Raw genomic sequence first — 14,567 nt, forward strand, 5'->3', positions numbered from 1 at the left:
TAAATTGGCTCTGTGTATATTTATTTGAACTGGGACAAACAAATAGTGTATTAATAATTTTAAAATTTTTGGTTGTACCACACTTTAGGAAAACATATGCATTTGCTTTTATGGCATGTTTCAGACTTCCTGGCTTTCACATGATGAATTCCTATTAGCATATCTTAATTCTACTATTATACATTTAGAAAGATTGAAAAAAAAAAAACAATCACTTTATACTTAGAACTTACAAAATAGTGTTCACATACTAGCTCATTTGATTTTCACTAAAAGTCAGTTGGAAAGTTCGGATGATATTAACTTCTTTTTATAAATCTGACTTCCTGTACTTTTACTACTACATGTATTCTTCACTCTTTGTGTTATTACTAGAAGTTCTTATGACTAATAGAGAAATAATCAATGTACTCTAAGTACAGCTTTTTCTTTTCTCCTGACTTCCTATAATCTCCAAGAGGCAATATCTATAAATCCTTAGAATATAATTGGGTGTTCTGAACCAGAAACTAGTCATACTTTCTTTGTAGCACTAGTGGGGATGGTGTTTTACTCATTCATGATGGTATCTATTAAAACAAAATACTCTCTTGTAAAGCAACTCAATCTGTTTTCATTGAACTACTGGCTGTCCTCCAGAGGAGTAGACCCACTCCAAGAAAACATTCTAAAAATCTTTATTTTATTTGCAAGTAATTTTTCTCCAAATGACCTTTCAATTTTTAGAGTATTCAACCCAGTGATAGTAGTTCTAAGCAGCCCAAACAGGCCAACCCAATGCAAGTATTCTCAAATGATTTGTTGTAACATGCTTCCTTCTGCATTTCTCTGTGTACAGAGGCAAAGAGATTGCCCTAAACATCAGGCCAGAAAACAGCCAAAGTGGAGACACTTGCTTCTAAACCTCATCTATTTTGAAAATCAAGACATCTTCTCTGTCAAACATTCCAAGATTAGAAACTCAAATAAATTTTCAGCTTGAATATTAAAATACTTTTCCTTCTATTTTAAAACATATGTACTGTTTCACAAATGGTTTTCATCTCTGTGGAGTCCAAGGCTCTCTTTTTACATTCCTCCCTTACTATATTGAAGTAAAATAATTTATAACATTATTTATTTACATATAGAATTTAAACAAATCAATATTATAACCTAATTGTAATAAAGGAGAAGTAAAAGAAAAAAATGTAAAATAGAAGACTATATATTTATTTCACTTTGAAAAAGCTGAGACGTGGCCACCAAATGTAGTGAAGGATCCATATACTTGCCTCCACATGTGGCATCACCATGAATTTATAAGTATAAGTAAACACAGTTCCAAGTGTATTGCATGGGTGACTCACATTTCATAGGGAGGCTATCAATTGGTTATATAATTTTGAAAGTGGAAATTAACTCTTAGTAAACTACCAAACCAAACAAAAATAACAGCTTCCCTTGATGTACCTGATAGTTGCATTCCTGAAAATTTTAGCATATATCAACTGTGTTAAAAAATACTTGTATGTATAAAACAGAGTTTGGTTATAGGTCTAATGAATATAAACAAGTTTAATCACTTAATATGAATGCTGAATGGGTTAACCAAAATTGGGATACAGGAGGATTTTCCCTTGTGCTGGACTTTCACACATTATAGCTGTCTGGTGGACATGACCCCCACCTAATAAATGTCTTTAATAACTAACTGGCTTTCTGCTGAGAGCCAGCTGTTTTTTTCTTTCTCTCTCTCTCTTTTTTTTTTTTTTTTTTTTTTTTGAGATAGGGTCTTGCCCTGTCACCTAGGCTGGAGGGCTATGGCCTGATCTAGGCTCACCGGAGCCTCAATCGCATTGACTCAAGCACTCTCCCACTTCAGCTTCCCACGTAGCTTAGACTAAGGCATGTGCCACCATGCCCAGCTAATTTTTTATTTTTTGCAGCAATGAGATCTCACTATGTAGCACAGGCTGTTCTAGAACTCCTGGACTCATGTGGTTCTCTCATCTTGGCCTCCCAAAGTGCTGGTATTACAGGTGTGAGCCACCATACCTGGCCTCAGACTAACTTTTAACTCCCCGCATTCCTTTGAGATTCAGAAAAGTTTTCCCTAGGTCCTCAGACAAGGGGATTAAAGTCTTCTGTTACACACCTCCCCAGCTCTATAATGTATGCCTCTTTCATAGGACATACCATAATTTTAATTCGATACTGCATGTGATTTTAAGTATTTGTCTCTACTCTCAAATTATCGCTCCATGAAAGCAAGTTAAGTCTCTGTCTGTTTGACCCTGTGTCTTCAGTGTCAAACATGTCCTTAGCACATTGCAGATGCTCAATAATAAAGACATATTAATAAAGAAATGTATAAAGTAATATGTGTCTGCCCAGAAGCCACAATCCATGTGCCATATTGTTTCATGGGGTGAGATGATGGGATGCCAAGACACTGACCTCCAAGTATCTGTACCTATTTATTGTGTGGAATAGTAGGTGCATCCTTAGAAATAAAAAAAAAAAAAAAAAAAAAAAAACACACACACACAAAACAAAATGTCTTAGAAATAATAAAAAATAATGACTATGAGAAAGCAATATTTTTCTTACCTAATGAACTCAATATGTATTCCTGAACACAACCTAAAAAAATTATATGACCTTTAGATTCTTATTAACGTACTGGGTGATTGCTGGAATTGCCAAAATAATATTTTAAAAGCACTGAATGACCATATCTGTTATTTTTCTGTAACAAAAAATAACAACATAAGCTTAAAGTAACATATCTTTAAAAAAAATCCATCATTTACCTGTCTTAATTCTGTATGATATTTTCAAACTCTCTCCTGGAGAGTATTTATTTTCTTTATTTACATCCTACTTCATTCTACCAAGGATTTAATGTATAGGTCATAAATTAAACATTTCTACTCTTGGTAAATATTAAACAAGTTCTTTTTATTTCCATCTTGAAACTGAATAAAATTAAAAAATTTAGAACTCAAGATGACTAAAGGTTAAAATATTTAACGTTATAATAATAACTGTAACTATTTAAATGTGTTTCCAAACAAAAACTTAGCCAGATGATCAATCACCATTTCTGCTGTTCCAGATGGCTGCAGTTCTATCTCTTAGAATAATGGAGTGCTCAAATCTTTGATAGTTAATTGCACTGGATTACTGTTTGGCAATCAACCAACTCCCTGGCCTGGGGGCAGATCATTTTATTTAATGGTTCATCACCAACCTCACCAGCATGACAACATAGATCACTATGCTATTGATGCCAAGAGAGTGAAAAGCTGAGAGTCAGCCCATCCCACCTGGGAGGAATTACACTTAATAAAATACCCAGGTAAATGGTAACCAAAATGAGTGATGATTGAGACCAAGAGCAAATTAAGTAAAACAGCAAATGGGGGAATGAATTTTTATCACCTTAATTTTATAAAGTCATGTCTTCCTAGTTTAACATTTCTCTCCAATATGTAATTTGACTGAAATACATAGAAATAACATCTATAGAAGCATAAAACCAAATGAACAAAAAGGATTCTAAGGTTTAAGATTTGAACAGAGAGTTTTACATTTTTCACCAAACTTGGACATTTTATTTTCAAAACGTAAATATGTGTATAAAGAAAATCTTTCTTGAAATCATTTTTGAAATGATTTTATTTTGTGGAAAATATTTAATCCACACCCCAGTGTTGTATCACTGAAAACTGATTTTTCTATTTATTTTTAAAATGCATGCCCAGGTGTATTTCACATAAGTCTGAATGCCTCAAGACTGAGGAAAACAGTTGTTTAACAGGGGAGAACCAGTGAAGGTGCCACAAACCTCACACTAGATTGTGTCAAGTTCAGGAGTCACAAAATTAATAAAACTCTTTTATGACAGGACACAGTGGCTCACACCTGTAATCCCAGCACTTTGGAAGGTCAAGTCACGCGAGTTGCTTGAGCCCTGGAGTTCGAGACCAGCCTAGGCAGCATGGTGAAACCCCATATCTACAAACAATACAAAGATTAGCCAGCCGTGGTGGCACAGACCTGTAGTCCCAGCTACTTGGGAGGCTGAGGCGGGAAGATCACTAGAGCCTAGGAGGTCGAGGCTGCAGTGAGCTGAGATTGTGCTACTGCACTGCAGCCTGGGTGACAAAGTAAGACACTGTTTCAAAAGATAAACAAACAAACAAACAAACAAACAAACTCTTTTATGATAACATTTACCCAAAAACTCAATCATGGCTCAGAGGGAAATACTTGTTCCTATACTTGGTATTAAGACACAGTAAAAATCTCATTTGTGTGTTGTGTGTGTGTGTGTGTGTGTGTGTGTGTGTGTTTTAATTTATATATCTCTGTTCATTTGTACATTTCTTTATTTTGAAGTATGCTCCCTATCCTTCCTGGTAATTTTTCTTGTACCTTTCATGGCCTCACTTGAGTCCCTTCCAGCGCTCAGTGACATTCTCTGTTCTCCATGCTCCCAGAAAGCATTTTACATACCTGTTTCTTCACTTACCAAGTTGTGCCATCACTTACTTGTGTTCATGCCTATTTCTTCTATCAGGGCCCCATGAATGAAAGGACTGTGTTCCTTCCTTGGTATCCTTAGGACTTAAGACAGTTCCTAGCACATACTAGGGGCTCAAGATATTTGTTGGAAATGAATGAACAATGTTCTATACACAAACTATGTCCCTTGTCAATGACTATAATCTTCATGAATGAAAGTATCTGGGCTCAGAATCTAAAAGGACCTGACCTCTGAGGACCACTAGGGACATCCCTGGTCGACTATTGCCTGCTGGCTCAGGGCTGCCATATGTGGAGACGCCTTTTGCTACACTAAGACTCCTTTCACTGTGTACTTCAACGCTCTACCCCCAAGCTCTTCTCTGATCTTCCTTCTCTCCTGGGCTCCTCCTACCCTGCCTATTCTGAGCAGGAGATACTAGCATGCTGCCTATCTTGTAAATCAGGAGGCCTGTGTTCTAACTCAGACTCGCTCAGTTATTTACAGGAAACTGAAGCAAAACACTTTTCTCTCTGCACTTTCCTCTTCATTTGCAACCAAGGGAGAGAGGTTGGGGTGTGGGAGGACATAGTGTAGAATGGAACAGACCTGTGAGTAAACCTTTCATGTTTTTGGGCAAGTCAAAGAGCTCTCGAGTTTGACTCATCTTAAAAGTCTCCAGTGGTTGGCCAACACACTCAGAATAAATCTTTCTCTGGGCATGGAAGGTCTTTTGTGGTGGAGTCATAAAATTTTTAGACTGGCCCTCTCAAATAATATGTTACTAGCCTCAATCAACTAGGCATAAGTGTCTTTTTACCTCCATTTTCTCACTTCTGCACATTTACTAACTCTGTTCTCTGACACCACTGCCATCCCCATCCCATAGTAGTTTTGTATACCTCTATCTTAGTGCTTGCCACACTATATTGCAATTCTTTTTGTCTGGCTTCCACTTTAAACTGCAAGCCCCATTAGAACAGACGTGTCATGTATGTCATATCATTTGTGCCCAACCTGGTGCCTCTTGTATCTAGTGTCACTTATTAAGGTTTTCAGGAGAGATAAATTACTGCTGGAAACCCCTGCTTGATAGCTATTCAAATTCCTGAGGTAAGAGATGGCTACAATGTGCATTGATTAAATATGGCTACATCATGGTAAATTCTTTCACTGCTATTGGAAAAATAAGCCAAGCTGTGATCAATTAAGTAAATGCAGAGCAAAATATGATATTAATTTGGGGGTATGTAACAGCCATAGTAACCTTTTAAAAAATTTTGGTAATTTATACCCTGCTTCTTTTCATAAAGGATGCAAGAAAATGCATCATGGGATGAAAGAGAGAAAAAAATCAGAAAAATGCACGTAATAAGGACCTTTATAGTTGCTATAGTTAAGCCGTAAATTTGGAACTCTGCTGCCTGGTTCCAAGGTAAGACACCGGGAAAAGGAAAAAGAGCATTTGTAGTAAGATAGACTCCAATCTTGTGGTTACGAGAGGGCAGTTGTGACAGCATTGACAAAATGGTTGAGAAAAGTTGGCAATTAGATCATTTGAAAAAATGATAATAAATGGTATATGCATGTATTGAATTAAAATGAACTTAAATTAGACAAAATATATCAGAAGTCATCCAATGTCAGAAATTTCATTAACAACCAACAAAAACCACATTGTTCCTTCCACAATGTATGAGCCTCAACCCACCCATTCCAATCTCAATCCAGTCTCTATTTCTTGCTCTTGAAATCAGACATTTAACCTAATTTTTAAAAATGTGGCTTGAACAAAGGTGAAAAGAAAGTGTTTTATGTTTTTAAAAGTGAAATTAATAGTTGGGGAGAAATGGAGAGATACTAGCTTGTCAAATAAACAACATTTGATTTCAATGAAGGACAAAACAATTAATTTCTCTTGGATCGCTATACTGTTCATGAAGCCAACAAAAACAAGTGAAAGATAAAAATGACATGATGACGTCCCTACATGATGGCCTTGAAAAGACAATGGCATCATTGAGCACTAAGACAACTGTACTTAAATGAATCTGCATCAAAGAAGTAAGATTCTTCTTTGATGATTTCTTCAAAAGGACTTGACTTTGACACATCTTGTGGTGTTCTAACTTAATCCAAAGAATAACATAGAACTCACAGGAAGCAAGTTGATGGAAATAACATTAGAGAATGGCTGGGTTGTGAGGGCTGTGAGGATACCATGAGGTCACATTGATAGAGAGGAGAGAATGGCGTCTCTCATATTACCAGTATGCAAAAAAACAGGATCATTAAAATAATGCTGAGCTTAACCACACAGATACATAAGATTTAGACTATCTAGAAGGCAACAAATGATGCTTGCTCAAAGAAGCTGCAAAGGCTCTGTTGTGATGCTAAAAAGGCAAATACAACTAACTAATAATGAAAAAGATCAGACTATTCAACACAAAGTAATATTTTGACAAGCTTTCATCAAGCAATTTCTGTAATCGTTGGTGTTACCTAGTAGAATGTTCAGCTTTTCAAACAGTATCCATACAATATCACAAGTACTAGATTTAATTTTTAATAAGTATGCATGTAGCCCATCTTGTAACATATACTGAGAATAATAATGTTTAGCTAAGCTTTTATATTATTTATGGCATCCTACCCTGCTTGATGCCAGAGAAGACTTAATGAAGACTTGTTAATAAAGACTTGATGAATAGTCAAAAAGAGCAAGCAATATGCATTTCTCAAGAAAAGAAAAAAATTTCCTAACACTTAGATCTAAAAAGGCAAAAATCATGAGACTAGTGATTTGTATACATAATAATTAAAACATTCCTGCACCAAAAATATCCCCTAAATTAAACTGCAAACAAATAAACTGGGTAAAATATATACATCATATGAAACAAAGGGCTAGTATTCTCAGTATGTAAAGATTCTAATACATAAGTAAGGATAAAAACAGACAACTCAATAAAAAATTGTGCAAAGAATATGAGCATAAAATTCACTAAAGAATATAAAATTTGACCTATTAATTAAAGAACTAGAAACTAAATTAATAAATGCATTTATTTGTTATTAGAAAAGATTTAATAGAATAGTAACCCACAGTTTGGCCCAGATGTGAACATTCTCCAACACTGATGGTATTATGTAAATAGACTGCTATCTATCCAGAAGGTAATTTGGCAATATGTGTTAAAAAATGCATACCTGTTCTCACTCATATGTGGGAGCTCAAAAAACATGATCTTAGTGAGGTAGAGAGTAGAATTAGGGTTATTAAAGGTTGAGAAGGGTAAAAGGAAGGGAGACGTTGGTTAATGAATGCAAATTACAGCTAGATGGGAGGAATTAGTTCTACCTTTCTATAGCAATGTAAGGCAAACACAGTTAACGGTAAGTTGCCGTATGTTCAAAAAGCTAGAAGAGAGAATTTTGAATGTTCTCAACACAATAAATGACAAATGAGGTAATAAGTAGTGTAGTGATCAGATGTAATCACTACACATTATTTGTGTATATCAAAATACTACTCTATACTCTATAAACATATACGATTATTACACATAAACTAAAAAGAAAAACAGAACAAAAAAAAGTATGCTATGTAACTAAGCAATTTTTTTTTTTTTTTTTTTTTTTTTGAGACAGCTCTGCTGCTCAGGCTGGAGTGCAGTGGTGCAATATGGGCTCACTGCAACCTCCACCTCCTGGGCTCAAGGGATTCACCTGTCTCAGCCGCCCAAGTATCTGGGACTACAGGTGCGCACCACCATGCCCAGCTAATTTTTGTATTTTTTGGTAGAGATGCGGTTTCACCATGTTGGCCAGGCTCCTGACCCCAAAGTGCTGGGATTACAGGCATGAGCCACTCCTCAGCCTCCCAAAGTGCTGGGATTACAGGCATGAGCCACTGCGCCTGGCCTAAGCAATTCTTTTTTTCAGAAATTTATCACAAGCAAATAATCAGGAATGTAAAGATATATGCACAAATGTGTTCTTAAGAATAACTGCTCACATTTCTCAAATGCCACTGTATATAACACCCATGAGAATCACATTCTACAGATGCAAAAATAGAGTCTTGGGAGGTTAAATACTTTTTCCAAGACACAGTTAAGAATCAAAACCCTGTCAGTATGACTCAATAGCTTTAGCTATAAACTTATAAAATAATTTTTTGCATATAAAAAATGTTGTCTGGATGCAGTGGCTCATGTCTGTAATCCCAAAACTTTGGGAAGCCAAGGCAGGAGGATCACTTGTGCTCAGAAGTTAAAGGCCAACCTGGGCAACATGGCAAGACTCCATCTCCACAAATAATAATAATAATTAGCTGTGCGTGGTGGTGCATACCTCTACTCACAGATACTCAGAAGGCTGAGAATAGAGAAATACTTGAGCCTGGAGATCGAGCTTGAGCAGTGAGCTGAGATTGAGCAACTGCACTCCAGCTTGGGCAACAAAGTGAGACCCTGCCTCAAGGAAAAGTAAAAGAAAAAAGGTCTAGAACAAAATGGAGTGACTGTAACAGATAATTGAAAAGATATAGAGACGTAAAGGAAACCAAAAGTGATGGAAGGAGAGGCAAGAAGACAGGAGTAGAGAGAGCAAAAGACAAAGACAAAAAGCAGCACATTTTGAAATGATGAATGCTGTTTAGCTTATTTTTCTTTAGGCTAATTTATTTCTTATTATTGTTTGAAATAAGTATATTTATGGAATATAAATATATTTTAAAATAAATTAATTGCTAATGGAGACAGGGGACACAGAGTTTTCTAATTGGATATATACCCTGTAGCACCATTGAAGCAAATGGGCTAGGAGATTTCATAGGCAATATCTTGTGCCATTCGTCTATATAGGTAGAGGATATAATTCCAAAACATAAATTAGAGAAGGCTGATTTGGGAGTCCAAGACAAACAGTAAAAGAAACTGACGGTCCAATTCAATTCTAGAGAAGCTTGGAGTGTGATTATTCTATATTGCTGACTTATGAATACACAAGTAGTTTATTAATCAATACATAAGGAAATACCAATATCCTTTTTAATGAAAACGATGGACACTATTTGCAACCCCATCTGTATAAAGAATGTGCATGTATGAACATATGCAGTGACATGCACTGGTGCAAACACACAGCATAAAAACACACACACACACACAAAACCCAGAAACCTTTTCTTGCGGCACACGATGGTGGTAGATCAGCGATTGGTAGATCAGCGATGTCAATTTAGGTCATGAAAAAGTAATTATATAAATTTTCATAGTGAATTCACCTTCTTGGATTACATTGCCTAAGATCTGTAGCTGTAATTTGGTAAAATTCCATTGAGTATAATAATTATTTGGAGCCACATATTCTCAAATAGCAAAAAATACATATGTACTGCTATATGTGGGATCTTTTTTTTTTTTTTTTTGAGACAGAGTCTCACTTTGTTGCCCAGGCTGGAGTGCAGTGGCACAATCTCAGCTCACTGCAGCCTTCCGGGTTCAAGGGATTCTCCTGCCTCAGCTTCCCAAGTAGCTGGGATTACAGGCACATGACACCATGCCCAGCTAAATTTTTTTTGTGTTTTTGGTAGAGACGGGGTTTCTCCATGTTGGCCAGGCTGGTCTTGAACTCCTATCCTCAAGTGATCTACTTGCCTCAGCTTCTCAAAATTCTAGGATTACAGGTGTGAGCCACCATGCCTGGCCTATATATGTTTTTTTAAAAAAATACTCTTTTAAGTCACTGATAATTTTTTTTTAAAAAAAACATACTTTAGAACCATACTAAATATGGTTAAACATTTATGAATGAACCAATATTTTTCATTTTCTTGTCTTCATGCAAATAAATGAACATTACACCATTGAAATACCATTACCAAAACACTAGACTTCATAGAACTTTCACAGGCTGAATCTGGATGTCTGGAAAAGGACCGCAGGGAGGCTGCAATCAGTTTGCACATCCTTTCCTTAAGCCTAAAAAATTTTCATTCACTGTTAGGTTCATCCTCAAATCTCATCTTATTTTCATGGGAATAAATACAAATACATAATTAAGTTTTCTGATAAATATTAACATAGTCATTAGGTAGGCTGAGATATACTCTCAGCATTATTCTTTCTAGTAATAATAACCTATTGCCAACATAAGGTGATCTCTGCATGCGGTTGATGACCACATTAGGATACTCACTGTTGGTATGACCACTCTTGGTAAAATTAGTACTTACGATGTTCTTCATCGTAGCTAGAAGAGTGTCCCAGAGATGCAAAGCAAATTGTGTACTTTCTCTTCCAAGTCAATATTCTAACCAGAATAAAGTGTGTAGAGAGTAAGATCATATTACAAAGAAAAACATGAATATCTGGCTAAAGTGTTTACTTAACAAAAGAAGGAAAATTGCTGTTTTATCTCATCTTCTTTACTACTTGTTTCCCTCACAATTCATTCTGAAAATTCTGGTAAACATGAGGTAAAGAAAGCAAATAGCTTTGCTACAGTTTACCTTAACTGACATAAAGATGGTAAATAGGTTCTAACGGGCCTGCCCTCTCTGATCATTCAACAATTGTTGCCAAGACTTCTGTGTCAAGAAAAATTCTGAGTGCTGTTATTAATTACCACTGCCTACTGAAGAAACCTGAAGGAGAGAAGGAGAGACTGGAGGTTACAATTTGTCTCTATTCTTTCCTGGCTGTTTTTTTTTTTTTTTTTGAGATGGAGTCCTGCTTTGTCACCAGGCTGGAGTGCAGTGGTGCAATCTCAGCTCACTGCAACCTCACCTCCTGGGTTCACGTGATTCTTCCGCCTCAGCCTCCTGAGCAACTGGGACCACAGGCACATGCCACCACGCCTGGCTAATTTTTTTTTTTTTTTTTTTTTTTTTTGTATTTTTAGTAGAGACGGGGTTTCACCAGGTTGGCCAGGATGGTCTCAATCTCTTGACTTCGTGATCCACTGGCCTCGGCCTCCCAAAGTGCTGGGATTACAGGCGTGAGCCACCGCACCTGGCCTCTTTCTTGGCTTTTAAACTCAATAAATATCCATTCACTGTTAGGCTAATCCACAAACCTCATTTTATTTTGATGGAAATATAAACAACTAGACAATTCAGTTCTTTGGTAAATATTAACATAGACATTAGTTAGGCTGAGATACACTCTCAGCAAGAAGCAATGAACAGAAAGATTTAAGCTGGTAGTCAACAAAGATGAGACAACCTGTGGCCCATACCCATGTGAGTCAGAATTGATTTTCTGTGAATTCCAAGGGCTTCCAAGAGACATTTCATGGAGGAAGCAAGAAATTCCATATTTAAGCTTCCTATAAAACACTGGATGAGGTGGGGAGACAGGCACATATTACTACATATCAACATAGACTGTCTCCATTTTTCTTATTAATTTTGTCCTTATCAGCTCCTGTATTTTTTTAAAGTAGGAGAAAATTTGTTTACAGGTATATTAATCAATCCATTCTCTTGAAAGTTTATGCATTATTTTGTTGTGTTTATCTTTTAATTTCAAAATGAAGTATAGAATTGTTCAGATGAGTCGTTATAGTAAAAAAGAGTAAAGGAATATATTTAGATTCATATCTGGGTTTGAGCCCCAGCACTGCCACTGATTTTCTTCACTTGCTAATTGCTCTATTCAATAAACACTTGTTGAGAACTATGAGTAATAGAAAAACAAGATAAATCAAAATATTTCACAGAATTTACAGTATAGCTGGGGAACAGACTAGTAAGTAATAAAGTGGAAAATATTACAAAGGCACAGTTTGGAAGCAGAAAGAAAAGAATGAATCTGGCTAGCAGTTGGATTTCTTTTATTTTTCCCACCTATACCTTGTAAAAATACACGATCTGCTCCTTTGTATAGTTATTTTGAGGATATAATAAGATGATATGTAACTTATTTTATTGTAAATATATTAAGCTACATTTACTTCTTATTCCATTTGGGGTGAAATGAGCACAGTCTGGCATCTCAAAACTAAGTCCAGACCATGCAAACTCAGTGTCAAATATTTTACTTCGATCATTATACAACAGCATCATCAAGCATTCACAAAGCAAATGAACAGTCAATGCAATTTTAGGGCATCCCTCCTAGACATAAATGTGAAATTCTCCTTGGACTGGAGACATCCTCAGGGAAAGCTTTCTGATAACCACAAGCATCCAAGACCCTAATCTTGGTTAATCACTAACAGGTCAGCATCTCTGAAAACAACACAGCCTAAGAGCAGAAGAATGTGTGGTCTGGTTCTCATAGAATTTTAAATCTAGGACAAAACATAAGGATTTAGAAGGTTATTTTTTTCAAATATGAAATAATAACACATTATCAGTTTGGTAAGAAAATATGAGCTGCAATTATCAAGCTTCCAGATATATAACATAGCTTAGAAATAGCATGCATTTGCTACTGACTCTGTAGAGGCAGAATATATAATTTTATAGTACAATCAACCTTTTGCAATATAATTAGCCTATCAAAACATCTTAAAACACCACAAAAATCTTACATTATTTTATTTGTACTGGATTAGCAATTAACTTAGCTCAATAAATCCTACTCTATCCTCAAAACACCTATAATAAGATAAACAACATGTATTGGGTAAAAATTAAAAAGAATTTTGTAGCATGATGTATTTTATTCATTTTGTTTATCTGTATTACAGACATTGTAAAAATTAGAAATCAGATTCTCTTTGCTTTTAGTTTTGGAACTCTAGGCTAAAGAAATGTCTGGCCCAGGAAGTTTTACCCCATTCAAAAAAATCATGACTTTCCACTCTCTTTCTTATAAATGAATAGGTATCTAGTCAAGCATGCAAAGTTCTGGATACCAAATACTACTTAAAGTTCTGAACATCTCATTAAGAAAAATGACCCTGAGTTAATAAGGACTGATAGATACCATTCTTCTGAAGAAACTGAAGAATTATTGATCTGGGACAAGTTACTTGGTCCTGCATTAAACAGTGCTATTTGTTTAGAAATTGACAAAGAGTCAATGAGGCAAGATAAGTCATATAAAAGATCAATTTATTGTCAGACAGCTGGGACAGGAAATCTCAAACTAGTACTTTATGAAATATTTACATTAAACTGAAGAAAATAGTATGTAACATAAAATGGTTTATCACATATAGAAGGTAGAAGGATTCAACTGAATAGTCATGGAATACCGTGTTCCAGAATGGAAGTGAATACATGTAGTATCAATTTTAAAGAAAGCCTGGATTGCTGGAATTTAGCAGTTCATCCCAAAGTCCTCCTTTAATACTGATTTTAATTCATTTTACTGTTTTTTTTTCCCACCTGGATTGTACAGGAGATAGCAATTTGCCAAACTTTAAATTATGATGCAGATGTGCAGTAATATTGTTTGTAAATAATTTATAATAATTCTAAATCACATAAATTTATTTGGCTTTTATATAAGTTGAAATAGGGAACCACTGGGATTTCTAGACAAAATGCTTTCAGGAATAAAAATAGTGGATTAAAACGTTCAACATAGTAGCCTTGTACACAGTAGGCAGGAGAGAAAAGGGGCGGAAAGTGGAAAGGCCAATTTAGAGGCTGTTACAGGAGTCTAAGTATGAGGTAACATTTATTTATTTTTTTTAAAGAAAAGACACATTTTGAGAGGCCAAGACAGCAGGATCATTTGAGGCCAGGAGTTCGAGACCAACCTGGGCGACATAGTGAGACCTCATCCCTACAAAAAATTTAAAAATTAGCCAGGTGTGATGATGTGTGGTTGTATCCCCAGCTACTCAGGAGGCTGAGGTAGGAGGATCACTTGAACACAGAACTTGGAGGCTGCAGTCAGTTGTGATTATGCCACTGCACTCAGGCCTGCGGACACAGCGAGATTGTGTCTCCAAAAAAATAAACAAATGCAAATAAAACAATAAAGTAAAAGTAACTTGTAAAAAGACATAATTAAAAAGAGATATTAAATACAAAATTACAAAGTTTGGCAACTTATTGGATAAAAACAAAAATGCCAGGTGGTTG

The 14,567-nt window shown here is 35.7% G+C and overlaps 1 protein-coding gene across 2 annotated transcripts in view; it reads right to left on the reverse strand.

The window, feature by feature from the left end:
• The window catches only part of ZFHX4 (zinc finger homeobox 4), a 184,678-nt gene that overhangs the window by 102,227 nt on the left and 67,884 nt on the right, over positions 1-14,567 (reverse strand). The gene's annotated exons all lie outside the window — the stretch shown is intronic.

Source organism: Saimiri boliviensis, chromosome 15, assembly GCF_048565385.1.
Source record: "Saimiri boliviensis isolate mSaiBol1 chromosome 15, mSaiBol1.pri, whole genome shotgun sequence".
Taxonomy (NCBI): domain Eukaryota; kingdom Metazoa; phylum Chordata; class Mammalia; order Primates; family Cebidae; genus Saimiri; species Saimiri boliviensis.